We start from the raw sequence: 27268 nt of genomic DNA on the forward strand, positions 1-27268 counted from the left end.
GGCCTGCTGGCTTATTTCTAGTGCTTTGCAATATCCGGCCCAGTTCAGCACACTGTAATTATCATTAACTTCTTATCAACAGATTGTTTTACTATTATAAGTTTTGAGGGACTTAAAAACCTCAGATGGGGGAATATGTACTTTTAATGGGGTGGGGGGGCAATAATATGACAACCAAAAGATAACATGCCCTGTATTGGTGCCAGGCAATGTTGCAGTGAAGGAGGTGCAAAACCAAGCATAAGATTTAAGTATGTGTGGTCGTGAGTACATGCACCCATTGCATAAGCCTCTGAGGAAATTTAAATGTATGAAAACATACTTATCAGTAGATTCAAAACCAAACAACATGTTGCCAACAACTACCAGCATCAAAATAGTTCCTCAGATAATTTCCTAGCCAGAACGCTGCCATAAAGAGGAAGTCAATACCTTAATCATGTAACATTCTTTTTATCCTACCTGTCTCAGGCTACTAGCTGCCCAACACCTGGGAATTAATCTTCTCCTACTTAATCTCTTTGTGTGCGTCACAATAGGGATTGCAGGGTCCGATAAACCCTGGGAGTCCATCCTTGCGTTGTTTCTACAAATCCCCTAGTGTTGGACAACGCCACTCCACTCCCGTAGTTACCATGCAGCTGCACTCAACAGGTCACTACTAAAGGATCACCAGTAGGAACTTTCAAAGCAAGGTGTAAAGGTCATGTTAAAAAAAATTTTCCCACCCCAAATCAACAGATACGTGGCCAGTGTGTACATGCACAGCAATAATCTCGAAAACCCTTTCCCACCTCTACCACACTCACACATAATTCTCCTCTTCTAAACAGAGTAATTGTCCCTACACAGTTCCCATCTGCCTCCTTATGGGAGATGGTGATAGTAAAGGTTGTTGTTTAGGCTCCATTTTTTTTGGCACATTAGAGGATATGCACGCCCTTAGGCAAAAGCACCAATTAAATTGCTGACAAAATTAAGGAGACATAGTGAGTCGTCGTAAGAGAACTTTCATATAAATTAGGTCATTTATTAAGCAGCAGAGACAGAATTAGCCAGGGTGGAGCAATTTAAATCACTGAGTTTAATCATGATTTTCAGCAAGCAGGGAACCTTGATTTAAATAACCGATTTTAATCGTGTTTTGCATTTTGTACTTTTTAGTTATTTCCCTAAAGAAAAGTTGGTTCTCAGTGGTTGGTAAGCATTAAGACATGTTGATTTGCAACTAAATATCGACTTCACACTGAATGTAGTGCTTCAGGAAGATGCATTATATCTATACACATTTATTTAAGCAATTATATAGCTTAACATACATTTATTTGGATTCTGAGGTTTTACATTTTTTATTATGTTAGAAAACGGTGAATGATGCATTTTTTATTTACTAGATGATTATTTTTTTACTTGGGATTTGTGACAAGCTCTATTTGGATGGAAATTCAAATGTAATTAAAATGCACAAAAACATTTTATTTTTTTATTAAATAAAACTATCTGAAATGTGCTACATACATAAGAAAAAAGTTTATCAGAAAAAATGATAAAATGTTTTGTATTCAAAATTAACTGATTTATTAAACAAAGGAAATATCTGTAGTTAGTGAATTGAGCTGATTTCTTCTGGTCACCATGTCTTTCACGATTTTAGAACTAGTAGATCTCCATCCTCTTACAACTAGTTTTTATTCATAGATTGGAAAAGGAAACAAGCTTATCTGCTTTTTCAGCTCTTAAATGGTTTCTTTACTTTGAATGAACTGGTCATTAAACTGAACTAGTTGAATAAACTGGAACGAAGAAAATATTTTCTCTGCACCTACAGTAGAGGCTACTCATGGTTTAGCACTACAGCAAGCTCTGGCCCCAGGCCCTTAGCCAGTGACTTCCACCAGTTAAATAGCCTGACTTTCTTTAAAACTTGGCAGCAAACATGTACTGCTGAATATTGGGTTTGGGATTTAATTTAAATGGCTGCAATAGATTATAATAAGTTTAGTGCTTAATGTAGGTTGTCCATTTCAAAATTGATTTTAAATAGGGTTATTTTTTAAAAGTAAACCTGAATATAATTTAAATAAAAAAATTTATTACAAAATCCTAATTTTTTTATTTAAAAGAAATCATTGATCTTTTTCTCTGCTTGGAATTAGCTGTCATACATATAAGTCATACATAGCCAGGAATCATCTCACCATTAGACATTGTAAAATGTAAGATGAATGCTATGTTTTATTTTTGTAGCTAAAATGTGTTATTTAACAGTGCCTTGAGTGATAAAAGTAGCTCACACCCTTGTCTGACATGAATGCTTTCTTTGGGAAAGGGCATATGTTTAGACAGGGTCGATATGTTATACATCAAGGTTTCAAAGAAAATCTCAACAGTCTTGGATTTATTTTAAGTAGTTTCATTAAAAGGATTTAGAGAGCGTGCTAAAACAAGATGTTGCCATTACTGTGCACTTGAGTTCAAATCTGGTTTAGGACATCAGTGAAGTGAGTTTGTGGTTCTCAGTTCATCCATTGTATTTCCAGATACATTAACATCAGGAAATTTACGGCTTTTAGGACATACGTAGGTGGATAATGGTTGAAGGTGTAAAACTAAGGGGAAAAAGAGCCCAGGAGTTGCGTTAGAGCAGTCATTTGAGACACTGGAAGTGGAAATCATGAATACAAGAAAGCTATAGGATAGTGGGCCCGGCAAGTGTAAAGATAAGACTTCTATGGATGGAGCATGTAGCTCAAGTGGAACGATGTTTACTAGGGCAGTAGATTGGTTGGATGTCAAAAAGTATAAAACTTGATAAACACACAGGGATTTAGGAGAGGGTGTTTATTTAAGAGACTTTAAAAAGTAAGAAAATAAGTAAAAGAGTTGAATGAAGAAGAAATTTTTCACTGATTGTAGCAGTGTAATACATCAAAAAGACCTATTATACAAATAAAACTAATGTACTGAAGCACCACTTCTCACTTGTTGTACAGTTCTACTAGGACAAGGAAGATGCGATGCTAGATATGCTGGTCACATGCATTAAGCAAGAAAAGAACTTTTCTATGCTGAAAATTAGTGCTGTATAATATTCTACAGGAGGAAATAACACTATTTTCTCTAGTTTGTGTGTGTGTATGTGTATGTACAAATATGCAGTACAATATACAATGCATATATCCGATAAGCAAGCCTTCAACGTTCAGTTTGATAAAATATTGGTTGTATCTTTCCTCTCTGCCACTTCAGGCCATTGACTATCATACCCATTGTAACATTTTCTAATGCCACTTCAAACGCTTGGCTTCCTATAATGGTGTTTCAGTCAAAGTGAAGTATATATTTTTAAAATTAGCACCACAACGTATTAACTCATCATTACAGAGATAGTAGGAAGAAATAGAACATAAAGAATGCAGTGTCTGAAAATTATACATACTAATGAAGGATTACATAGATCAGTAATTTGTTAGCCAGATGCTCCTTCTACTTAGCCTTGTTTTCTACACTCAGGGTATACCTATTATTTACTTACAGGTAATGTTGTTAAGTTAGAAGATACCTAATTCTTGCTTGGATTTCTTCCATTTTCAGACATTCAGTCTAAAAAATTGTCAAATGCAATTGGAAGGCACCTGCAATTTAAGCATCAGGATAAGCAGTGTCTCTCCTTACTAGGGTTGCTTTAAAATTGTATGTCAAAACTTTTTTAGACAGAAATATGGGGATTCAGTTAAATAAATCTTTTTTTTGTGGAAAGTGTTTCATTTTTCTGGAGTTTTTTTTTTTCCTTTGGCAAATCCAAAAACATTTTTTTTTTAAATTTGGCCGGGTTTTTTGTTTGTTTGTTTGTTTTCAGCAGGTTTTGGATGAAAAAACATTGTTTTTCTGGTCTTCAACAAAAAGTCAAAATTTTAGCAGATTTTTTTTCCAACCGGGTCCTAGCTATCTAAAATAATCTATTTATATTTTTACACCACCCCCCATTCCCATGACATTTGAGCATCTCAGTAGTTTTTAGGTTTCTCAGTAGCTGTTACCTGGTTTAAATAGCTTAACATTGTTTCAGATTTAACACTCTTACTCTTCAGTGTTTCACTCTTTTCTTTGCCCTATAAACTGTTACTAATTTCTATTTGTCTATATTCTTCCATTCCAGTCCCTTGCTCTCTTAGTAGTCCAAACCACATAAATGACGGTCTCATGTGAATACAGGAGGAGTTATTTGAATGAATAAATTAGCCTTACACATGTTCATATTTTTTTTAAATGATAGAGTATTTTTCTAGGAGAATGGAGTTTTTGTCAAATCAGAAGTAGTACCCATCATGCTGTGAGTTACAGCTCAGACAACTGCCACCAGTGTTATTGCCAGCAGCCCTGCAAGTGCACCAAGGCAACACTACAGCTTTGAAATTCATTATTGACCCTTATGCTGCACTTATTTTTCTGCCAGTCAGGTAAAGGAATGCAATAGGAGTCAACAAATAGGTCTCTGCATCAGCCATAGAGTTAAAATAAATAGTTCCCCGTATTGATTTAAGGCCTGATCCTGCAAATGCGTACTCCAGGCCAGTCAAGAGTCGATGCTAGGCATAAGCAGACGAAGCAATTGCTTATGGCCTCGAGCAGCTCAACGGGGGCCTCCTATTTGCTTTTTTAGTATGTGTTGGGGGAGCAAAAATATTCCTGCTTAGAGCCCCCAATGGGCTAGCACCACCAGGAGTAATATTTTCAGTGGGACTACTATCAGTAGAAACACAGGCGCCAACTTTCCAAAGGGCCGGGGGGTGCTCAACCCTCGGCTGTGCCCCAGGCCCCACCCCCACTCCATCCCTTCCCCTAAGGCCCCATCCCTGCCCCCACCCCTTTCTGCCCCCGCTCCACCACACCCCGCCTTTTCCCGCCCAGTTCCATCGACTCCCCCAAGCGCACTGCGTCCTCGCTCCTCCCTCCTCCCCCCCCAGCTTCCTGCACGCCATGAAACAGCTGATCGCAGCGGGTGGGAGGTGGGGGGAGGCGCTGATCCACAGGGCCCGCCGGTGGCTGGGGGGCACTGGGGGAGTGAGGAGAAGCTGATAGGGGGGTTGCCGGTGGATGCTCAGCATCTATCATTTTTTCCCTGTGGGTGCTTCAGCCCTGGAGCACCCACAGAGTTGGTGCCTATGAGTAGGAAGCACTTCATCCTTAATTTGCTCTGTACTTTATTTTCTACACTGTACCATGTAACTGTTGGAATTTGCTCATCTCTACTAGTTTTTAGCTTACTGCAGTCAACAATGTGCCTGTCCCAGGCAGTGGAACTGAGCAGTGAGACTTGCATTGGATCAGGAGTGCATGTTGAGTCAGAAGGTCTGATCCTTATTCTAAGGCCACTCTTATTCTTAATGAGTAGACCCTTATTCCCAGAGAATGTGCCCAGAATATTGGCCAGACCTGTGCAAAAAGATTCAGACCTGCTTTGAAAGTGAGGACCTTCGTGGTACCTCTGATGGAATCAAAAAGGCATTTGGATCAACTTGTAAAAAGACTGCAAACCTGAAAGCGAAAAATGGTACCGTCCTGATTGACAGACAAGAACAACTTGACTGATGGATTGAGTATTACAAAGAATTCTGCTCAAAGGATTCCATTACCTGTGATACTACCTTAACTGCCATTCTCCAGCTTCCAACAATGTAGGAGCTGCACCAAATACCAATTCATGAAGATGTAGATCAAGCTATCAAAGAGACTGTGCCTGGGAAAGCAGCAGGCAATGATCAGATACCTCTGGAGCTCCTAAAGGCAGAGGGGAGAAAGCTTGTGAGCTACATCCATGCACTTCTCTGCACCAGCTGGGAAGAAAGCCACATACCCCAGGATCTGAAAGATGCAAACATAATTACTTCATACAAAAATAAAGGGGAAAGAGCAGACTGCAACAACTACCAAGGGATATCTCTGCTCAGCATGGTCGGCAAGGTGCTTCCAAGGGTCCTGCTGAAAATACTCCCAAGTCCTTGCTGAGAGAGTTTACCCTGAGAGCCAATGTGGATTCAGAGCTGGATGCTCAATGACTGATATGTCCTTTACAATGTGCTTGTTGCAAGAAAAAAGCCGTGAACTGGCATCTTTCTATGTAGTATTCATACAAAAGGCCTTTGACATGGTTAGCCAACATGGCATATACAAGATCCCGTCGAAAATTAGCTGTCCACAAAAAGTGGACTCCCATTTAAGGAGTTCCCTGAGGGAATGAAGGCAACTATCCAGTATGAAAATGAAACATTGTCTGACTTTAGCATTGATACTGGCATCTTAGCACTTTCCGGCTTTGGCATCTTCTTTATTCTTATCAAGTGTGCTTTTGGAAATGATCAATCTGGCATACTAATTGAATCGAGGATGGAGGGCAGTTTGTTCAACCTCAGACAATTTCAGAGCAAAAAGGCATATCATGGAGCTCACTATTCAGGGTCTACTCTTTGCAGGTGATGCTGCATTTGTCTCTAACTCACCTGATGAATTGCAGATCATGATGAATAAGTTCTCTGTTGCATGTATCAAGTTCGGCATGATAATCAGTATCAAGAAAACAGTTGTCATGTCACAGGGCAGTAACATCCCATCCTAAAATCTACGTCAGTAATGAAGCTCTGGACAATGTAGAACACGTCTGCTATCTTGGCTCAACTCTAACCAGCTCACTTAGCCTTGATAGAGAACTTGATATGAGAATCAGCAAGGCCTCTGTCACCTTTGGCTCCAATACAGCGACAAGGTCAAGCAAGATCTCAAGAAATTCAGCATTCCCACGGAGAACTTGGAGAACCCCACCCACAGCCACTCAGTCTGGGGAAGCTGGGTCAAGGCTGATGTAGTCATCACGGAGAACCATCAGAGAGCCCAGGCCTGAGGCCTGCAGGAGAGCCAGAAAGCAGTGTGCGCTCCAACCTCCATCTAGCGAGTGAACCTGTAGCCACTGTGGAAGGTCTGCCACTCGTGCCTCGGGCTCTTCTCCCACACCACTGTCAAGCACTACTGACTGACTGACTTCATCCTGTTTCCTTTCATCTGTCAAGATGGCGGATGGCTATACAAGGCCCTTAATCTACAAGGAATCCTATTGATTTTCCAGGCAGGAGGGAACTGATGTGGCTGAGCAAATCTCTACTGAGATAACAACCACTTCAGATCTGCTGAAATTCCCATCCTCCTTTTAGAGAAAATACCCTATCATTTTTTAAGTTATGAGTATTTGTGTCTACTTTATTAAAAACTCATACTGTATTCTCATGAGATTGCCATTTATAGGGTTAACTCTGAGATTAATGTGTATAGTGTTGGCCTTTCTCTTGAGAGAGGTGAGTTCCTCTCCTCCCCTGTCTCCTTTTATTCATTTAAACAATTCACTGTCAGATTAAATGATGCTTTTTAGTAAAATGACCACAGGCAATGGCTTTAACAAGAGAGCGACCAGTAGAATTGCTGTTTTAACACTATCCTGTGATGGCCATCCTAAGTTTAACTGTAGGAACAGCAATGTCAAATTATGGTAAACCTCAATAATTTTCAGAGGAAATGATATGAATTCCAAGCAGTCAGGAGTTGAGCTGCGAAAGTCAAGCAAAGACCACAACTATTTCTTTATAGGAGATCCAATTGTGTATTGGAAATAATATGCCTAGGAGTGGTCGTCTCTCTAAATGGGAAGCAGAAGGGCAGGACGTTGTGTATGTCTAACCTTTATTCATGCTTTGGCTTGTGTTCAGACAGTGTTAGTGTTTTTCTTGGAATATGCATTGGCCATCTTGTATGGTATATAATGCACAGTGCCTGCCTGAAAGTGGTTTATGATGTCTTCTGTGTATATCCGTTTCAGTGCATTTAGCATTGTCCGTGTTGTTTCTATGATATGTTCCTTTAAAAAAGGCCCAGAGACCAAAAGAGCTTCAAAATGCACTCATGCACACATGTAATTAAATACCAATCATACGATTCCTGGTCTTTCAGAAGTGTTTGCTTTGGAAAAGATGTACTATTGTAAACCACTTAGAGTTTCTTATCTAATTTTGATACCCTAAAAGCTAATTGAACACTAAAGACAAAAATGTAAAACACACATGTGATGAGAAGCATATATTATACCAGGAAATTAAAATAATATTTTGTGGTTATCAGTGCAGCATTTTTTAAAAATGTCGCCTGGAGAGGAAGGGGCAGATCCTTAGGTGGTTTAAATAGACTTCAGTGGTGCTGCTCCAATTTACAGCAGCCGAGGATTTGGCCCATTCTGTTATTAGACGTTCTTAGCTGACTTTTATTATCGATTTGCCAAAAGTAGTAGTCTCTGTCTACAAGAGAGGAGGCCTGAAAACAATCAGCAGACAGTAGTTCAAACGGCAGTGGGAGGAGGTATAATTCACCCTTTCCCTTGTTCCTTATCATCTCATTTAGTGTACTGCTGCACAGAGCTCCAGGTTTTAATGTTGTAAATCCCTTAATTATACACTCGCCAAATGTGTTCAAAATTATTTTAAACGTGTTAATCAGACATTCGTGAGGATGCCGTCTCTCCCCCACACCATTTTCTGCTTACAAATCCCTGCAACTTAACTTTGTGATTTGCATTGGAAAGATTGCTTTTTTTGGTTCATTTCACTTTAGTATCTTTCAGCTATGCTGTGACATCCACTTAGACATCTTTACTGCAATTGTATCTTGATGAGATCAGATTGCCCACTGCAGCTATATCACAATAATAGTGAGATAAAATTCAGTCCGCCCTGCTTTCTTTTGATGAGCCACTCTATCCCGGCTGCATGAAAAAACAGCACATAAAAGAAAGATAAAAACCATTTTGCATTCAAAATTGCTCTGACTTAAGGCAGATTGAACCTTTTAAATAAACACAACATGAATAAAATGAAAGAATACGGTTTTAAATCTTAAGAACTGGGTGGAAAAAAAACCACAACGATTTACAGACTCGTCTCATTTCACTAGAGAACACATTTCAGTTCCTGTGAATGAAAGTTTTTCTTAATAACTTATTTCTGTTGCCAAAATTTGTTTAGTAGCAGACTTCAAAATCTGTCTGTGGCTGTGCTGTTCATTGTAAAGCTAGCATTTTGGATACTGAAATTTATTGCTGGAGTCCTGTTTGCAGCACTTTCCTACCAAACATCTAGAAAAATGGACTTGCAAACCCTGCAAAGATACTGTCAATGGACTTTATAGTGGAGAATATTATTGAAGTTGTCACTTTTTTGGTAGACCTATTACTAATACGTTGGCTGGTGATCTCTTTAGGAAAATCTCCTGGCGGGGAGGATAGGCTAACGGAAAAGAAAAGATTTGGTAAGGGTCCCCTTGCAGCGTTTTCCTGGCACCCTCCCCTGGATGCAGGAAGGGTTATGAAAGCTGCAGAGTTTTGCAGGCCTGCTTTGTGGATTTTGGGACTGAGCCATCCCACAGGAATAACTGCTGCTCTGCTGGGCCCACTCTCCTTGGCAGCAGAGCTGCAGCAAGAACTTCATGCTCATTGGTGCAGTTGTCTCACTGCTGCTTAATAGCAGTGCTAGAAGGAATCCAGAGGGGCAGGAGTAGAGCGCCGAGTCACATTACTTCCTGCCCAGATCTCCATTTGGAAATCCTGAAGCAGAGTGGGAAGCAGTCCAACAGAGACTAGACCATCCCCTGATCAACCTCCTCATTCCATCTACAGTACCACCCCCAGAAACCCACTGAATCCCTTCCGTGGGTTTGTGTGAGGGGAGGGGAAGGGGGTCCATGAAGTGGCATCTGTGAGGGAGGGACAGGGGAAGGGGAATGTGCTACAGAATTGACACTTCCCCTTTCAGGATAGCAACGTGGAGATGCCCGTGTGGAGATGTCCACACACAGTGCTGGGAGAAAAACTGGGCCTTTATTATTTGCCCTTTGTGAATGGTACCAAAGGTGTGTGAGAAGTCTCAGAGAGGGCCTGATCCAAATCCCATTAAAGTCAATGGAAGGGTCCCCATTGAGTTCAGTGGAAATGGATTGTGTCCAGAGAGAATTTGAGAATAAATAGCTATGTTATTTGTCAGTTTCAGATAAATATTTGATTTCTCCCAGAACTGCTGCATCTCTTTTCTCCTGCTTGAGTTGTGCATATTCTGCTGCCAACTCTCATTATATCTGATGTTTTTCTTAAAGCCCCAGCTGCCAGAAGCATATGATTAGCTGAGAGTCCCAGATTTTTTTTTTTTTTTAAATCTATCCTCAGGGTTGCAGCCAGAGCCATCCCTTGGGTAGGGTGAATTGAGGTGACTGCTCTGGGCCCTGTGCTTCAGGGGATCCCATGGGCTGGTGCGATTGGCCAGCACCGTTGGTCCCAGAAGACATAGGTGCAGGAACTAGGGGTGCGGGCTGCAGCACCCACAGGCTCCCAGCTGCCAGCCCCATGCCCAGGGTCTCGGCTGCTGGCCCTGCACGCCTGGGGTCTTGGCTGTCGACCCCGCGTGCCCGGGGCTCTGCTGTCGCCCCATGCCCAGGGTCCCGGCTGCCACCCTGCGACACCATGACTCTGTTGCCGCCCCACGCCTGGGGTCCTGGCTGCCGGCCTCAGCTCTGTGCGGGAGGGACAGGGGTAAAGAGGCTGGCTTTCAGCACCCCCACTATTAAAAATGTTCCAGCGCCACTGCCGGAAGATGAATTCGTCACTTCCGCAGGGCCCACCATCTTGTTGGCAATTAGAAGAGACAGCACCTGGCTCGGCTGCCCACATTTCAGTGCAGCGAGTCCCCCGCCCCAGCCAGAGCCCTGAACCGCTGTGGCACTATGGCCAACAATAGCCCCGCGGTGGGCGCCAGCAATGGCCTGCAGCAGCAGGTGGCCCAGCACCAGGCCAGATCCGTCCTGCCGGCCTAGCCGCTGATGCAGAGTGGGGCCCCTAAGCCGGTGGGGGCTGATTTGTCCTGGGCCCCGCACCTCCCCCAGGGATGGCCCTGGTTGCAGCCAAAAGCTTGAAAATGTGTCCGGAGTGCACTCTAAAGGCTCACAAACCAGAAAGCAAATAATAACTCAACATGTATTATTTTTGTAAAATCTCGTGCTTTGTAAACCAGTCTCATGATTTTTGAATGCTTGGGGTTGTGCTGAGTGTGTGACAGTAACACACATACAGTGCCACAGATAGATGAAAGTTGTATTATTCCCCTAGGAGCTATATCATTCATCAGTCCAACCAGATCTTTTTATTAATAGACAAGGTCGTTCCTAGCTAGACAGAAGGTACCTATTCACTCTGTACCAAAATGAGAAGATAATAAAAATACTTCTGCCCCCAAGAAAGCATCATCTCATGGTGCAGCAAGATGCAGTTCAAACCACAAGCATAACATTCCTTGAAAGATTAGATCTGTTGTAGTCCCACATCTGCAATGTTACAGTTCTGGGACTTCTATCATTTCTATTCTAAATCCACTTTTTTAGAGGGTTATAATTTAACTGGATGCCATCACTCCACTTTGAGCAGGAGCCAGGGAGCCGATATTTTTAAAAGACAACAATGTGAGAAAACTGATTTGGTTTTTTAGAGATTTTGACATGTTTCAGGTGCTAGTTTGCACCTAGGATATTAAAAATTGATATTTGTTGCCAAGTTATGTCAGTTGAAATAATCACTTAGGCACTGACCTTGCAGACACTTATGCACATGAGTAACTTTACTTGAAGTCAAGTAATTACTAACACGAGTAAAGTTACTTACGTGCATAAGTATTTTAAGTGTTCAGGTACTTAGTGTTTAATGGGGAAAATGCCAAAAATTACCTGGAGTTTGATGTTTAGTTCCATCTGTTTTGTCAGGTATTTCAGTCGCTGAAAACTGAAGATTGGCAGGAATTACTGAGGAGATGTTGATTAGTATCTGGTTGCTTCTTTTGCGATATGGGTGGGTTATTTTAGGCTGGATTACTTCATTAAAAATGTTTGCAGGAGATGATATTTTAAAATTCCATCAGGCTGTAAAGCTTTGGGTGGTGTCGTATAAATCCAAATAATTAATTTGGTTCCAATACCAGTTAGTAACGTATATGCCGAATACTGAATGTGCCATATGGATTTTTAACAGAGAATTACTGAATATGCACTGCACTTGCATGGAGCTGATTGGCTGGGAAGGGATCCTTGGCTGGTGTCAGTTGGGGTTGCTCTGTTTAGGTCAATTGAGCTATGCTATTTTACACCAGCTGAGGATGTGAGCCATTGTGTTCCATCCACAACAGCCAAACCCCTGTATTTTTTCCCTTTTTGTTTCTAGCTAAAATTAGATCATTTTACATTTCAGTGACCATGAAATACTGAGTGCTTTAGAGGCACAGTAAGGGTTTGTCTACACTTCAAATGCCACTGTAGTACTTCATTGTAGACGCTACCTATGCCGATTTGGAGGGATTCTCTTGTCACGTAGATAATATTCCCGAGAGGCAATAGTTGGGTCAATGGAAGAATTCTTCTGTCAGCCTAGCCCTGTACATGGAGACATAGGTCAGTTTAACTATGCCGCCCAGGGGTGAGGATTTTTCACACCTGATTTTCTAGTGTAGACCAGACCTCAGAGCAGGTTCTGAGCAAGCCTCCAACACAGTCCCAGCAATTCACCTCATGTGTGACGTGCCTGGAACATTCCTCCTTTACCAGCCCTAAGGCCTTTCATGAGCACAGGTTCCCGGCTGTGGTGAATTGTGCGCTAGTCCTGTAGAGCTGCTCATTTCTAGAATCTGACTGATGACCTTGCTGTGTTTAACCCATGGAGAAGATATGCCGTTTAGCTCCCCCAAAGTGGTTTATAAACTTATAAGCATAGTAAAATGTTTCATCTGCTGTAAGTCAGTTCAAACATAATTTAAAAAAAAATTCCAATGTATTTCCTCTTTCAAGCAGCTTGTTGTTAACCCTGTCAGATATTTCCCCTCTCAATTTTCCTTCTCTCTTAGTTAAAGAATAAAAATATTATGCTGAATAAATAAGCTTATGAGCTATAAATGTTAGTCTTATCAACTACATATGAATGAGATCATTTATTTTAAATGTTCCTGGGTAGATTAAACCCACCCAGATGAATTCACACTATGGAAGAGAGCGTGTTTAATCAAATACTAACAAGGCATAAAATGTTCTCTGATTTGGAGAGTTATGACACAGACAGACTATTCCCCAGCCAGAGAGTCAAAGCCTCTACAAATACTAGGTCTGGAATCTGCCGGTGGCCTGTCAATCCTGCTGTAACTCATCATTCTCCTGTTCTCTAATCAAGGCATGAAAATGTTAAAGTTTTGTCAGTTTCTGGTTATTTTATACTTTCTTCACAAGTGTGAAGCATGGATGGCAGCATAGGACAATGTAGGGAGACATGATAGCCAAATAGTTCAGATGTTTGGAGTTAAAAGGACATTTACTAGCACTGCAGCTCAGATAGCTGGTGCTTGGGGTGACGGAGCCACACTTAACTATCTTTACTTAAACTGCTTAAGAGATTACATTCATGCATTCTCTCTAGCACATAGTGGCTACATAGTTGCAGGCACTCAGGAAGTAAACATTGCCCTGGTTTGCTTTTGTTCACATTTTAAAGGTTACTAATGAAACTATAAAGGCCAAAAATATAACTGATGATTAAATGATTCTGAATTCTGCAGAATTTGGTAACTTAGTTAAAGTTTCCTACTCACCCTTCACAAGTAGATTTTTTTTTTCAAGTGTTGTGCAAATGGATGTTCTCATAAATATTGTAGGTACAGATAAGGGAGCCCTTTGAAAATGCAATCTTGTGTGAGCCGCCTCTGGGCTCTCACACCAGGAGAAAGATCCACATTTATGCTAGTATGCTCGGTCATCCAGACATAAGGAACAGAAGACAAGTTGGCTGATCAGAGAAGGGGAAAGCAGAGAGAAACTTGGTGGCTGTAGAATGCGAATATATAGTAGTAGTAATAATAATACCAAGGTAACTCTTAAATAGTGCTTTTTGGCAGCAGATCTCAAAATGCTGTACATATGGGGAAACTGAGGCACGGAGAGAGGAAATTACTTGTCTAAGATCACCCAGCCAGGAATAGAACAGAGGTATCTGGCGTCCCACTGCAGTGCTTTGGCCACTAGGCCACAGTGTGTTTCACACACAGCCTATAGCACCAGGGTTAACTGTGGTGAAGGAGAAACCATTCTGAGGTGTCAGGCACATGAGAAAAATGAAATAAAACATTGGCTTATTTTCATAAATGTCTGTATATCATTGCAAAGCCATGAAGTACATTTTACCTAATACATATTGTGAAGAACATTGCAATGAATGTCTTAAAGAGAATTTTCAGCTGAAATCAAAATAGAACCATTGACTGATATTGTATTTTATCAGAAGTGCCATATACTAGGATTTGGCTCTGGCCCAAAGGAACTTTCCACAAGAGGTGATAGTGGTTTATGGTTTATATAGTAATTTCACACAAGTAAAAATAATAATGGTTAGCCCTTGCTGTTCAAAGTGCTTTTACATTTTCAGAGTGCTGTGCAAACATACTTTATTTCATGAATTAATGACAGTGACATTTTTGTGCATTTAGTATTGACAGTTTGACAATAAATAGCTTTGAGAATTTTGTACACATCAGTGCATTTGGGCAGTTGATATAAATTGTGCTAATGTTTTCAATTGCACATGAACAACATCCTTGTAATATGAACCTCTTCTATCTTGATGGTGAGTAACTAGATGGACTGTTAGCAGTATATAGCACAAATGCAAATGAGGTGTTTTCTTTTCCCCTCTGATAAATGTAAATCAATGCCTATTTGCCTCTGCTGCTTCTTCGCTGTGACCTGTAGCAGAAATCGGTAACAGCCATCTTTGCCATTCCAGTTATGAAGCAGAATTAGGTCTAGAAGATGCATATTATGGAATTACTGTACCAAAGGTTAGGCAGCAGGACTCAATAAAATGCTGGAACATCTGCTATTTTTGGAAAGCTGTCATTCTATTACCATCTATTAATTAATTTTATACTAATTCCTTAGAGATGGTTCTCTTCCCCTCCCCGCCACAATCCTTATGAAAAATGTTGGCATACAGTTGACATTTATATCCTAGCAGAGATTTTAGAACGAAGTATATTAAAGTTGCAATATCCTCTACGGAAGATGTCTGTCAATTTATATCAAACTTGCTTAATAATCTTTAACAGGGCCGGCTCCAGGCACCAGCTTGGCAAGCAGGTGCTTGGGGTGGCCACTCCAGAGAGGGGCGGCAGGTCCAGCAATTCGGCGGACGGATCCTCACTCCCGCTCCGAGTGAAGGACCTTCGGCCGAATTGCCGCTGCAGATCGCGATCGCGGCTTTTTTTTTTTTTTTTGGCTGCTTGGGGTGGCCAAAACCCTGGAACCGGCCCTGATCTTTAACATGGGGAGAGTTTGGCCAAGTCATAATCCATGATCATATGCCAAAACCCTAATCAGTCTTGTTACTAGATGTTGTAGAAGAGCTGGGGATTACTGGTCTTGCTTGTTAGGATTGGTGGTCCATGTGCTAGTTGGTGGTGCAGAGAGATGGGACTGCTGGCACTACGAGTTGGGGATTGCTGGTAGAGCACTGTAACTCGTCATTCTACAATTCTTTGTAACACCTCAGCACGGTGAAAGTTTATTCTTTTCTCCTAACCACACCGATGTCTTAATCAAATACTGGATGCAGTTACTTCCATGTAAAACCATCTTGTACAAAAAGAAGGGAGAATTGCCTGGTAGGACATAGGAAGATAAAATGTTTTAATAATAGTGCTTAGTTTCCATGGCACTTGTTAAGTAAAGGATCCTGTACTGACCTTCTTCATTGAGACAGAAACACTGTTTTGTATATCCCAGGAATAGTGGAGTCACTTCCAGTAGTGCTGAAAATCATTCTTAGCCGCCTACTCTCCCTGGCTCTTCTTTTTCTGATCACAAAGATTAGCTCTCACATTAGGATGAGAGAGATGGGATAGGGACTGGTATTTTGAGCAAATCAGCTTTTGTCCTTTAGAAATGGTCTTTAAAGGCTCATGTTAATGTGTTTAATTTGATCTGTAAATGAATTCTGCAAGTGACAGCTAAATTGGTGATACAATTTCTTTCAAGGCAGGAGATACGGTAAATATTTACATGTGTAGGGTTCAGTGTGGGTTCTAATTCAGGCACTGGCTTCGTGGCTGCTGGTGAGTTGTGCTCTGTGGTGCCTGTTCTTGTATAGAGATTTTCAGAAAGATGTATTTCTACCTAACAATGAACAACAAAATATTTGAGAGATAGCTTTATAACTGTAATGCATTTATTATGTATTTAATGTATTTATAACATTAGTAGCAGGCATGTACTTTTTAATTATCACGACAGAGTAATTATTCATTTCTCATATCAGCATTAACTCTAGAGATGATCTTAATCAAGTGAAAGAGAAAGAGGGCAGAGAGGGCCATGGAGCATGGCAGTGAAATACGCAATGGAAGGTTGCAAATGGAGTGATGGTGACATAACTCAGCTTATCCTAGTAAATTATCACTCCATCACTGAATGTGTATTTTTTTTGTCACTTACTGAATTTTTGGCTACCCAGATATACTCTGAGTCAAAAATGCTATTTTGGATGTATCATTGTCTTCTTGCTAGGATAGTTAGGGCATAATACCATTGATCCAAAACCCAGTGAAGTCAATGGGAGTCTTTCCATTGATGTCAGACCCAAATCTGAATGCTAGTTAAATGCAGGATGAGGATTAGAATGATTAAATAAGCTATGGGAAAAAAAGGCAATAACTCAACATGAGATCCTTGGAAAAGGATAGTGTCCATTTTATTTGGCCTAAAATGGATTTTAAAAATCAAATTACATACACTTCTACCTGGATATAATGCTGTCCTCGGGAGCCAAAAAATCTTACCGCGTTATAGGTGAAACCGTGTTATATTGAACTTGCTTTGATCCACCAGAGTGCGCAGCCCCGCCCCCCTGGAGCACTGCTTTACTGCATTATATCCGAATTCGTATTATATTGAGGTAGCAGTGTATATTGCTGCATAGATGAAGGTATGTTTTATAACTTTGCACATGTAAGTAGTCCCATCCACTACTCACATAATTAAAGTTATGAACCAACTTTGCAGGATGGGGACCCAAGTGTGTAAATATAAATATTGCATTTTTAAAATAATAATGTATATTCATGTAAGACCCCCGCCCCCCCCAAAATATCTTCAGTTGCACTATTTTGGAGTGCCACCGTTGTTTTGGATTTCTGAAAGGAGGTTGATATCCATATATTGTTAAGTTTACACAGAGTTGTAATTTTATACAGTCAGATCAATGAAAACATGTAATAATTCTCTTTGAGTCTGAAGGGAGTGGATAGACATGCAGCGAAATTTATCAGTGCTTTGGTTTAGATGGAGGTTTTCAATTACCTCTTTGAGTAACAAGAAGTGTGCAAGTGAGAAATTGTTATACCCACCAAAAAAACAAAACAAAACAACCTGGTTGAAAGCCTGGCCCCACTAAAGACAATGGGGAATCTCCCATTTCTATTTCACCTCTTGTCTGCAATGACTTATCAACAAGGTGATTCAACTGAACAGGACACATGCTCCTTCCAGATTCTGTTGCATCTTTGCTTTTTCTGCAAATCCTATGTACAAGTAGTCTTGTTATTTTCTTATCTGTATTCCTTGGGGCTGTCTGTTTCTACAATTACAATTTGAATAGAATGTGAACCATTTTCCAATAACAAAAAAAAAAATAGAATTTCACATCAAGATGGAAATCTAATGAAAGAGGGATTTTTGGAGACGTAACACAAGGAACATCCTGGAGTATTGATAAAAGGCTCCCAATCTGATCTATATTTCTATACGTCAGACATTAAAACAGATATTTGATTTAAAAAAAAAGATTCACAAAGTCATACATTTTTATGGCCAGAAGGACTCATTGTGATACTCTTGTCTGACCTCCTGCAAAACATGGGCCATGAGACAATGGACTTTTTTTATTTAGTATCCATTAGAGATTCCAGGATCTTGCAACAGCTGTAAACGGACTCATACAAAGAGGTAGAACAGGGATACATTTCTATATGCCCCCAAGCATTCTTTGATTTTGATCCTAGGTAATAAATACAGAGCTCTGGTTCTTGACAAGTGATGCTGTATCTCATGTTGGCCTTTTGACAATACACGCAGAAAAGAAACTATCTCATTCAGCATTGCAAAGTGTTACTCAACATTACAACAGCTTGTAAAATACTAAAACCACCAAAAGTTTCAAAAGTAGCTAGTGATTTTGGATGCTTCAACTATTGGGTGTCCAACATGGTGCCTGATTATCAGAGTGTGGGTGCTCTGTGTGTTCTGAATATCAGATCGCTTTAAGTTGCGTCAAATTGAGATCCATCCAAAAACTCTGAGGAACTCAAAAGCAGCAGTCAATTTTGAAAACATAGGCCCAATTATACTACAATGTGTTTAATCTTTGTGGTGTTGAATAATTTATGTCCTAAAACAAGAGAATACTGCTAAAAGTTAGCTCATTGATTACAAAATTTTGCTTGATTTTTGTGCCATGATGCAGTCTTACTCCAGTGGAGAGTCACAATGAAGGTATAATGATAACTTAATTTAAGATGATGATTTATCTCCTGAGAAATGCATAGCTGTTGTAAAACTGTCTGCCAGATACTTCCTGAGTACTATCCTTCACAAGCCCTTATTTATCACAGTTATATTTGCATGCATACCCTCTCTTCACATTTGCCATTTGTCATTGAGATAGCAAATTACATTCATCAGAATCCATTCATTCCCCTAGGATCGCTGAATACAGGATTATCTTGGCTGTGTCAGCGGCCCTATGACTGGTAGCAGTGAAAAATGGAGGTCGTCTTCAGATATTCCAAACATGCATCTTCAAGGGGCAGTGGGTATTAAGCTGAAAACGATTAATGGCGCTTATGTCATCATATTTGTATGGCATAAAACTGAATTCTGTAGATTGATGGATATCTTGGTAAAAACAAATGCATTTTTAAAGTACTATCTTGCCCCTTTACTGATGAGTTTCAGTTGCCATCAGAATAAATAAATAAACTGAGATGTTTCCTTAAACACTGGGTAGCTTTTACAGGTTTGTTTCTTCTTTCAGTTATGGAGCAACTTTTAACGGAAAGAGCAGACATGCAGTGCTTTTAACAACCAATGAGTTTATAATCTCTTTGTTAGCAGTACATGCTATCATCATGTATTTTGCAGCATCCACACTGCAACAAGGCCACTGCAGCAAGTAGTTCCTGCCTTGTATGTTATATTTAAAAACTGGAAGTGATCATAGGGTAAACAATAGGAGGAGTTGGGTTTTTTGTAATTCCTTGTTTGTTTCAGTCTTGTGATCATATGCAGTAACAGATAGCTAGGACAAGCAAGCTTTTATCGCAGCCAACTTGCAAATTTGCTCAGGAATTACCATTATTTTGATTTTTAGCTATTTCTATTTGAAATCCAGATTGCTTCTTTTGAATGTTTGGAAAGCTGCTGTAGTTGAATGACAAATGATTCATTAACAAAAATAAAGTGAACAACACCTCAGCACAGTTAGTATAGAGTACAGTAAATGGGGGAAGGAGAAAATACTGAAAACATGCAATGTGCTCTCTAGAGGGGAACACGCTTTCCGATGTAAAGACAAACAGTCTGATTTAGAGAAGGGATTTGTAATGGATTTGTTCAATGAAATTATGCGTTGCAATAATGTACCAGATTAAAAATTGATGGTATTAAGTGAAACCGGATCTCTTTATATCAGGTCTACATTGAGTCTTTTATGTTTCAGTTCCCCTCGTACGTGAATCTCAAGGCCTATTTCAGAAGCAGCGTGGTTCAAGGGATAAAATATAGGATTGGGATTGTGGAGACCTGGGTTCTACTGCTATTCTGCTGTTAGCATTTTTGGTGATTGTGAGCAAGTTATGTCACCAAGCCGTGCCAGAGTTACACCATACATTTAATCAGATTGTATTGCATACCTGTGTTTGAGATCTATGGTAAAAAGCACCCCGAGTGGAAAATGGGGGTGTTATTCATTTGCTTTAAAATGTACCATAAATTTATGTCAGAATAATTGTTGATGGTATATGCGATACCCACAAGAGAGTTAATTTGTTCTTTGCGTGATTTGGGTAAAAGGACTCCTGCCCTCAGGATTACTGGTCAGCCAGTGAGGGCTGTTTTAACAACGTTTTGCATTTATCTTGATTTCATGGCTCAGTGCATCACCATTGCATATCCTGCTAGGGGTACAGATTATTGTGAGGTTTAGACACTATCTAAATGCTGTTGTTTGAATTAATCTTTTAAACTCATAATAAACGTCAGGTGATTGTTTTGCCTTTGGTCTCTTAATTACTTTTCACTCCAGGCAGAATAAAATTCATAAACTACAATATCAGACCACTAATAATATTGCTTTTTAGGTGTTTTTGTCTTAAATAAGAAGTTACTTCCTCACAGCTAGTCTTCTACAGCTATTTGCTCCTGGGGTGAAGTGAGAGTGCTAAATGTATACCAGTATTAGAGCAATGCAAACTCTGCAGTTCCACCCTGGCAGGAGGGGTGGCATATGGGTTCTTACCCACAATTTTGCTTTGAGGTTCAGGTTCAAAGAACCCCCAAACTCAAAACGATGAACCACAAAACCAAGACGTTTTGCTTTGAAAGCATAAATATTTGTGTAGAAAGCAAGAGCGTTGAAGGGTGACCCAGGCATTGACCTGTGTTTGCCTAAAACTTACCTGTCCCTGGTTTGCCTGAAACTCAATACACTTTTGCTCGAAAGGTTTGTGAACCTTAGTAAACCTGGGCTTGGATTTCAGGTTTGTAATGAAACCTGAAAGCAGGTGAGTTTCATTATGGAAAGTTGCACACTGTTCATCAATAGTCAAATTTACTCCTATATTGAGGGTCAGCATGATGCCTATGCACCACTTAAATCCTATTTTAAGGACTGAAGGGGTGCACAACAGGGGCATCAGAATGGGGGCGGGCTGGGCTCTGTCACTTTTTACTTGCCTTAAGGGCAAGTGGAGGGGGGAGGAGGCAGAGAGGAGTAAGCAGGGGGCAGGGCCTCAGGGGAAGAGGTGGAGCAGGTGCAGAATGGGCCATTGTTGGGTGCCGGTGGGCGTAGGGTGACCAGACAGCAAGTGTGAAAATCAGGACTGTCCCTATAAAATCGGGAGATCTGGTCACCCTAGGTGGGCCCCACCACACACACATTTGTAGGCAGCTTTCAGCGCTCCTGGTTCAGAACCCTTGTGTTTGGCCATCAACACCTGAGTGAAGTTCTGTCCAAGAGCAGGTCTGTGGTTGTAACCACGATATCATGAGTACAGGAGCAAACAGACAGAAAGACATGAAAGGAGATTGCCCTTACTGAAACACAAATACTGGCTGTTCATAGGTACAAATCAATAACAAAACAAGAGGCAGAGTTTGACACACAGGACCAACCGAGGATATGGTTCAGATCTAGACCTTGATCCATTCAATTTTGGAAAAGGAGTGTGAATCAATGGTTCTAGTCTTGGCCAAATATACACGTCGATTCTGAAGTGTGGTGCAGTGTGCAAGTCCTCATTTCATTAAGTCCTTCCTTTAAGAAACCCCTTCTTTTTTGTTGTCCAGTCTACTGTATAATAACTGACAATACATACCCAGGCTAGTTTTAATCCAGCTAGCTCAGGTAACAACTGTGAAGAAAGCATAGCATAGGCCTCAATGCTCAAACCCAGCATGGACCCTGGGTACATACTTGGCTCACTAGCCCGCTCTGAGCCCCGCACTGCGCCATCTTCACTGCTGTTGTTACCTGTGCTAGCTGAAAGTAGACTAGTCCATGCACAGCTTTTGCTATGTAGACATACTGTTTTAGAAAGGCAAGTAAATATTATTATCTCCATTTCTCAGATAGGGAAACTGAGACAGAGAAATGATCGGCTGGAGGCCAGAGCACGATAGCTGAGATTAAAACTGGATGTTCTACAATTTAGAATGTATCTAACTACTTAAATAGCCCTCATCACCTTAATAGCTGAGCTCTTCCCATACGTTATAAGAGGATTATGCTCACACATGCATGTGCTCTCTCTCGACCTCCATGACAGCCACCATGTAGCAGGCTCTAAGCAGTTTGAGGTGTGGTTTTATTTCTTTATTAATTTGTGAGGAAGAGGGTACCATTGTGGGAAAGCCTCGTGAACATGTGGGTGTTGCATTTAATGCTGAATGCAGTTAGGCTTGTGCTCATTCTTCTTTCTTCAGGCAGTGAGTTCTGTGTTCTTGGTGCTACTTCTGTGAAGTTTCTGCTGCCCGTGGTCACAAGCATAGCTCTGTTGGTCAGCAGTAGCATTCTTTCCATGGAATGCAGGTGTCATGGGAAATCATGGTCCCAGAGAGGAAGAATGGGCCAGTGGTAACAGCACTACATTTGAATTTGGGAGACCCTGCGTTCAATTCCCTGCTCTGCCACAGACTTCCCATGTGACTCTGGGCAAGTCACTTAGCCTCTCTGTGCCTCAGTTCCCCAGCTGTGAAATGGGGATAACAACACTTCCCTACCTCATAGAGCTGTTGTGAGCCTGAATACTTTGAAGATTGCGAGGAGCTCAGCTATTGCAATAATGTGGGCCAGTTAAGTACCTAAGACAGATAAATAGAGTAAGTGCCAATCTCTCAGGTAGTCAGGACCAATGCCAGGAAGGGCTTTGAAAATGGCCATAGTACCCGTAACCTCAACTCTGTGTTCAGTGGAATGGGTGAAATGTGTTGCTCAGCAGTCAGGCTGCTGTATTCCTAACTGTGAGGGTAGTTATCAGTGGAACAAATTACCTAGGGAGGCTGTGGAATCTCACTCATGGAAGATTTTTAAGAACAGGTTAGATACGCACTTGTCAGGGATGGTCCAGGCAATACATAGTCCTGCCTCAGTGCAAGGGACTGGACTAGATGACTTACCGAGGTCCCTTCCAGTGCTACACTTCTATGATTCCAAGTGGCCAGGCTACATTTCATGTTCTAATGTCACTAGAACACAGGGAAGAATAGCCTTCTGAGTAAAGCACTAGACTGGGAATCAGGAGATCTCTGGTCAGTTTCCAGCTCTTCCTTTGTGACCATGAGTAGTTACTTCGTTTCTCTGTATCTCAGTTCCACATCTGTAAAATGGGGATAATAATCCTTCTTTTCTCTCAGCCTTTGTGTCTCTTGTATATTACGACTGTAAATTCTTTGGGGCAGGGATTATTTTTATGTGTATGTACAGTGTACAATGGGACCTGATTTTGTTCGAGCCTCAAGACACTATCATAATATAAATAATACTAAATATAGACACTAAAATGCACAGAGCACTCTCTTTAAAACTGTGCATGAAAAGGGGGTTGGATATATATGTACAATTCTGCAATACCCCAAAGAAAATATCAGATTAATGCTGGTGTTGACTGACATCATACCACCAGAGACAGCTACAAATAATGTTGTGGCTAGAGGCCATGATTAATTAATAGACCTGAGTGAAATAAATGTAAGGTGGCCAGGTGCCCCGTTTTTGACTGGAAAGTCCAGTCAAAAAGGCGACCTGACAGTGACCAGTCAGATCTACTGACCGGGACACCCAAAGTCCAGTTACTGTGGGTGGGAGGCACCGAGTCATCACCCATGCCAGCCCCTACTCAGCCAGGGCTACCTCCTACCTGCTTCAGGTGGCTGCAGCTCTCAGCCCCGGCTTTCCAGGCAAGTCCCTCCTGACCCACACTGGGAGGGGGGTGAGGGGAAAAGCAGTGAGTGACAGAGAGAGGGGGAAAGAGGAACGAATGGGGGCGGGGCTTCAGGGGGAAGGGGCAGGGCAGGAATGGGGCCTTGGGGGAAGAAGCAGGGCTGGGGTGAGGCAGGTCTTCAGGAGGAAGGGGTGGGGAAGGGGAGGTTTCGCTCCTGCTGGAGTGTCCGTTTTTTAAATATTACGAAGTTGGCAACCCTAAACAAATGCCTTCCTTAGACCTGCAGAAAAGGCCTGGTAAGTAAAGAACCCTTCTGCCCACCCCAGATCCTATTGCTACCTGACAATTGCAGGTCCTGGAGAGGGAAGACGGGGGTTCTGGCTGCCCCAGGCTCCTGCTTCTTCCTGGCCCTGTGTGGGAGTCCAGGGAAACACAGATCCCTTGCTTAGCACCAAGCTGGGCATCAGCAGCTGTGTTACTGCTAAACACTTTCTTGCAGGGGCCAGGGAAGAGCATGCACGTGAGCTCTCCTCAGAGCAGTGCATCAGAAAGAAGTTATCATTGCAAACTCACGAGACAGTGACCATCAAGCAGACGGTGAAACTCACTAGACACAAAGTGCTTTCAAATTCACATTGGGAAACAAAACTAAAGAAATAGGATACAGTATTCCTCCTCACCAGCTTCAAGTTATGATCATCTTAGGTGTTATATGTAGCCATAGTCCGTTAAACATTTTCAGTGTGATTTTTAAGTTCACTGTGTCCTTCTAATAAAGTACCTGGTCTTAATGTCTGGCTCAGGATTCAGTCCAGTGTAAAACAGCTTCAGTCTTCTAAGTAACACATGGCCTAGAAGGCTGTAGATCATGCATCAGGTGCATCTAACCAAATCAGAAGAAAGGTATGCCTCTCAACCTTAAATGGTGCCTGTCAAGTAGCATAGGTTCTCAAGGGAAAAAAATCAATATGTTCCACAGCCTGGAGCTGTAAAGCTGCCTGCTAAGCAAACGACTCATGCAATTTAACTCCCTGCCTCCTGTGATGCAGGGCTCCTAATTTTGGGGTTCTTTGATCCACCTAGTCACAGCTGTGCAAGGAGCAGAATTTAATCAAGCTCTGAGAGGGGAAGGGTGCATCCAAGACGAGCCTTCAGAACACAGCTGTCAATCAAGGATGAGCCTGAATACCCTCAAGTTGCAACCCCTTTAAACCCTTTCCTCAACTGAGTGGTATTCATTCAGCTGTGGAAGAGCTAGCACCTGCAATAAGACATTGGAGATTCCCTGAGCGTACCAAGTAGAGTCCCTCAATATTATTCCTCTTCCCTCAGTGAAGGGGCAGCATGAAATATCTAATCAAGTTGGCATTCCACAGTCACAAGAGAGGAGATTTGCCCTTTAGAATAAGGAGTAGCAAACTCAAATGCAGGGCCCAAAAGTCCTGCTGAGCTTTTGTGAGTCAGCAGCCAAGTGATTTTATGCTGGATTAAACCTTTACTTGATGTGGTTGGAATGGAAGTGGTGAGGACAAGGGTTACTTTCCATAGCTAATTTCAAATTATTTTAGCTGGGTATGTCAGCTCAAATATTCAGTGACTGGCAGGATGCTAGAATTTGGTTTAATTTCAGATTTACTATCTGCCAACACATGCCATTCAATCAGATAAACACAGGATTTGAGCTGTCATCACAGCATTTCTATGCATACTTAAAAACAGGACACTTTTTTTCACACACTGAGAAGAAATTGAACAGGTTTATAAATAGAGTATGTACAGTGAGGACACTGGAAACGTTCCACCAGTTTGAAAGATACTGCCATTTCCAGAGAGATGCCTTCTTTTGAGAGCATTACATTAGAAACACTAGAATCCTTCAAGTTCATGGAATATTTTAAGGGTGTCAACTGTGTACAGAAAAAAAAAATAGAGAGCGAGCATATAATAAAGCCAAATTAAAATAAAATATTGTGAGTGTATGTGGATTGTATAACAGACTAGACACATGGAGACCACCATAGACTTCTGTGTGCATGACTAAAATTAATTCTCTGGTTGATAAGTGCTTATAGACGCAGGGCCTTGTTAGACTGACTATCACCACCCTTGGATACTATAGTGATGGGTATGACCTGAGTACCCGGTCCAATAAGCCCAGGAGGTGAAGGTCGAATATGATGATGTAGGCTAACCTGACGATCACTGGGGAAATCAACTTTTACAATCAATATAAATTAAGGAAATGAAGCATAAAGCACTGATCCTGCAAACACACCCCCTTCACTTTGCACTTGTGAGTAGCCCCATTAACTTCAGTGGAACTACTCCCATGGATAAAGCAAAGCACCTATGTAAATGTTTCCTGGATTGGGGCCTTCCATTCTAAAACACTGCATCATTGCCCCTTTGACCTAAGCAGTTAGCTAATATTCAGTCCCTTCAGGATTGTTTCCATTAGGAGAAACTGATGATACGAATCAAGTATTTCTCTGGTGTAATCTTGTTTATTTACAAAGCGTGTGCACCAAGTCCTGTTTCTCTGAATACAATAGAAACAAACAACAGCAGGCAATTTCCTTGCTCAGAAATGCTCTATTGTGCCTCCCCAGCACACACTGTGCTCAAGAAGCTCTGACTCTCTGCTTCCTGTCAGAGTCCCGCTCACAGGTTTCTCCAGGCTTTTGACTCTAACATGCGCAGCCTACAAAACCAGCGTCCTAGCCCTGTGCTTTCCATCAGGGAAATCCATGCTCATCTACCTAGGTTAGCTCTGATCAGGCCTCTCCATGCAGCCAAGAGCCTTGGTTGCTAGCCACCCGTTTCCAGCTGTCTCACTACTTAAAGGGGCTTCATTGCGCCTTCAGTTGAGCCTACGAGTGGTTTGCACATTGACTTGAATAAGGGCTGTGATTCTCTTTGATGCAAAGATTCACTCACCCGTAGCCATTACCACTGTCCAGCATAATGGTCTTCCATCATTTTTTTAGCACTTTCACTCCAGGGTAAATAGATTTTGCTCTACGTGGAGGAATGAAAGGTGGATTTCTCTGCACTGAGATAGGAGAGTTGTCTATGAGTATTTGAGGACAGGATCTGGCCCTTAAGTTCTACCAAGAAGCTGCTTTTCTGAAAGGCCAAGATTTTCTAGTAAGGATTAGGAGGAGTTTTTTCATGTTGACAGTTCTTTGTTATTCCTGAGCTGCACAATGGCTCTAGCTCCCCATTCACCATCGGGGAAGGCAGTGTGTGCACCTGTCAGAGCGGGAGGAGGAGGTCTGTGGTGAGGTCTCCATAGGGGACTTGTCAGCATAGAGGCTGGATCCTCATTGCTCTGATCTTTCTGGCTAGCAACACTTGCTTTTGAGGAAATGCTGGCTAGGTGCAGGCTGGACATGTGTTGGGTACATGTGTTGCATCCCTGTTGTAGGTGATCTTTCTGCTGCTGGGGCTCTGTG

At 41.5% G+C, this 27268-nt stretch overlaps 1 protein-coding gene across 1 annotated transcript in view; it reads left to right on the top strand.

Annotated features, from left to right (window-relative positions):
* Positions 1-27268, top strand: part of MACROD2 (mono-ADP ribosylhydrolase 2) — a 1327587-nt gene that overhangs the window by 1180816 nt on the left and 119503 nt on the right. The gene's annotated exons all lie outside the window — the stretch shown is intronic.

Source organism: Terrapene carolina, unplaced genomic scaffold, assembly GCF_002925995.2.
Source record: "Terrapene carolina triunguis isolate 2854851 unplaced genomic scaffold, T_m_triunguis-2.0 Scaffold132, whole genome shotgun sequence".
Lineage (NCBI taxonomy): Eukaryota > Metazoa > Chordata > Testudines > Emydidae > Terrapene > Terrapene triunguis.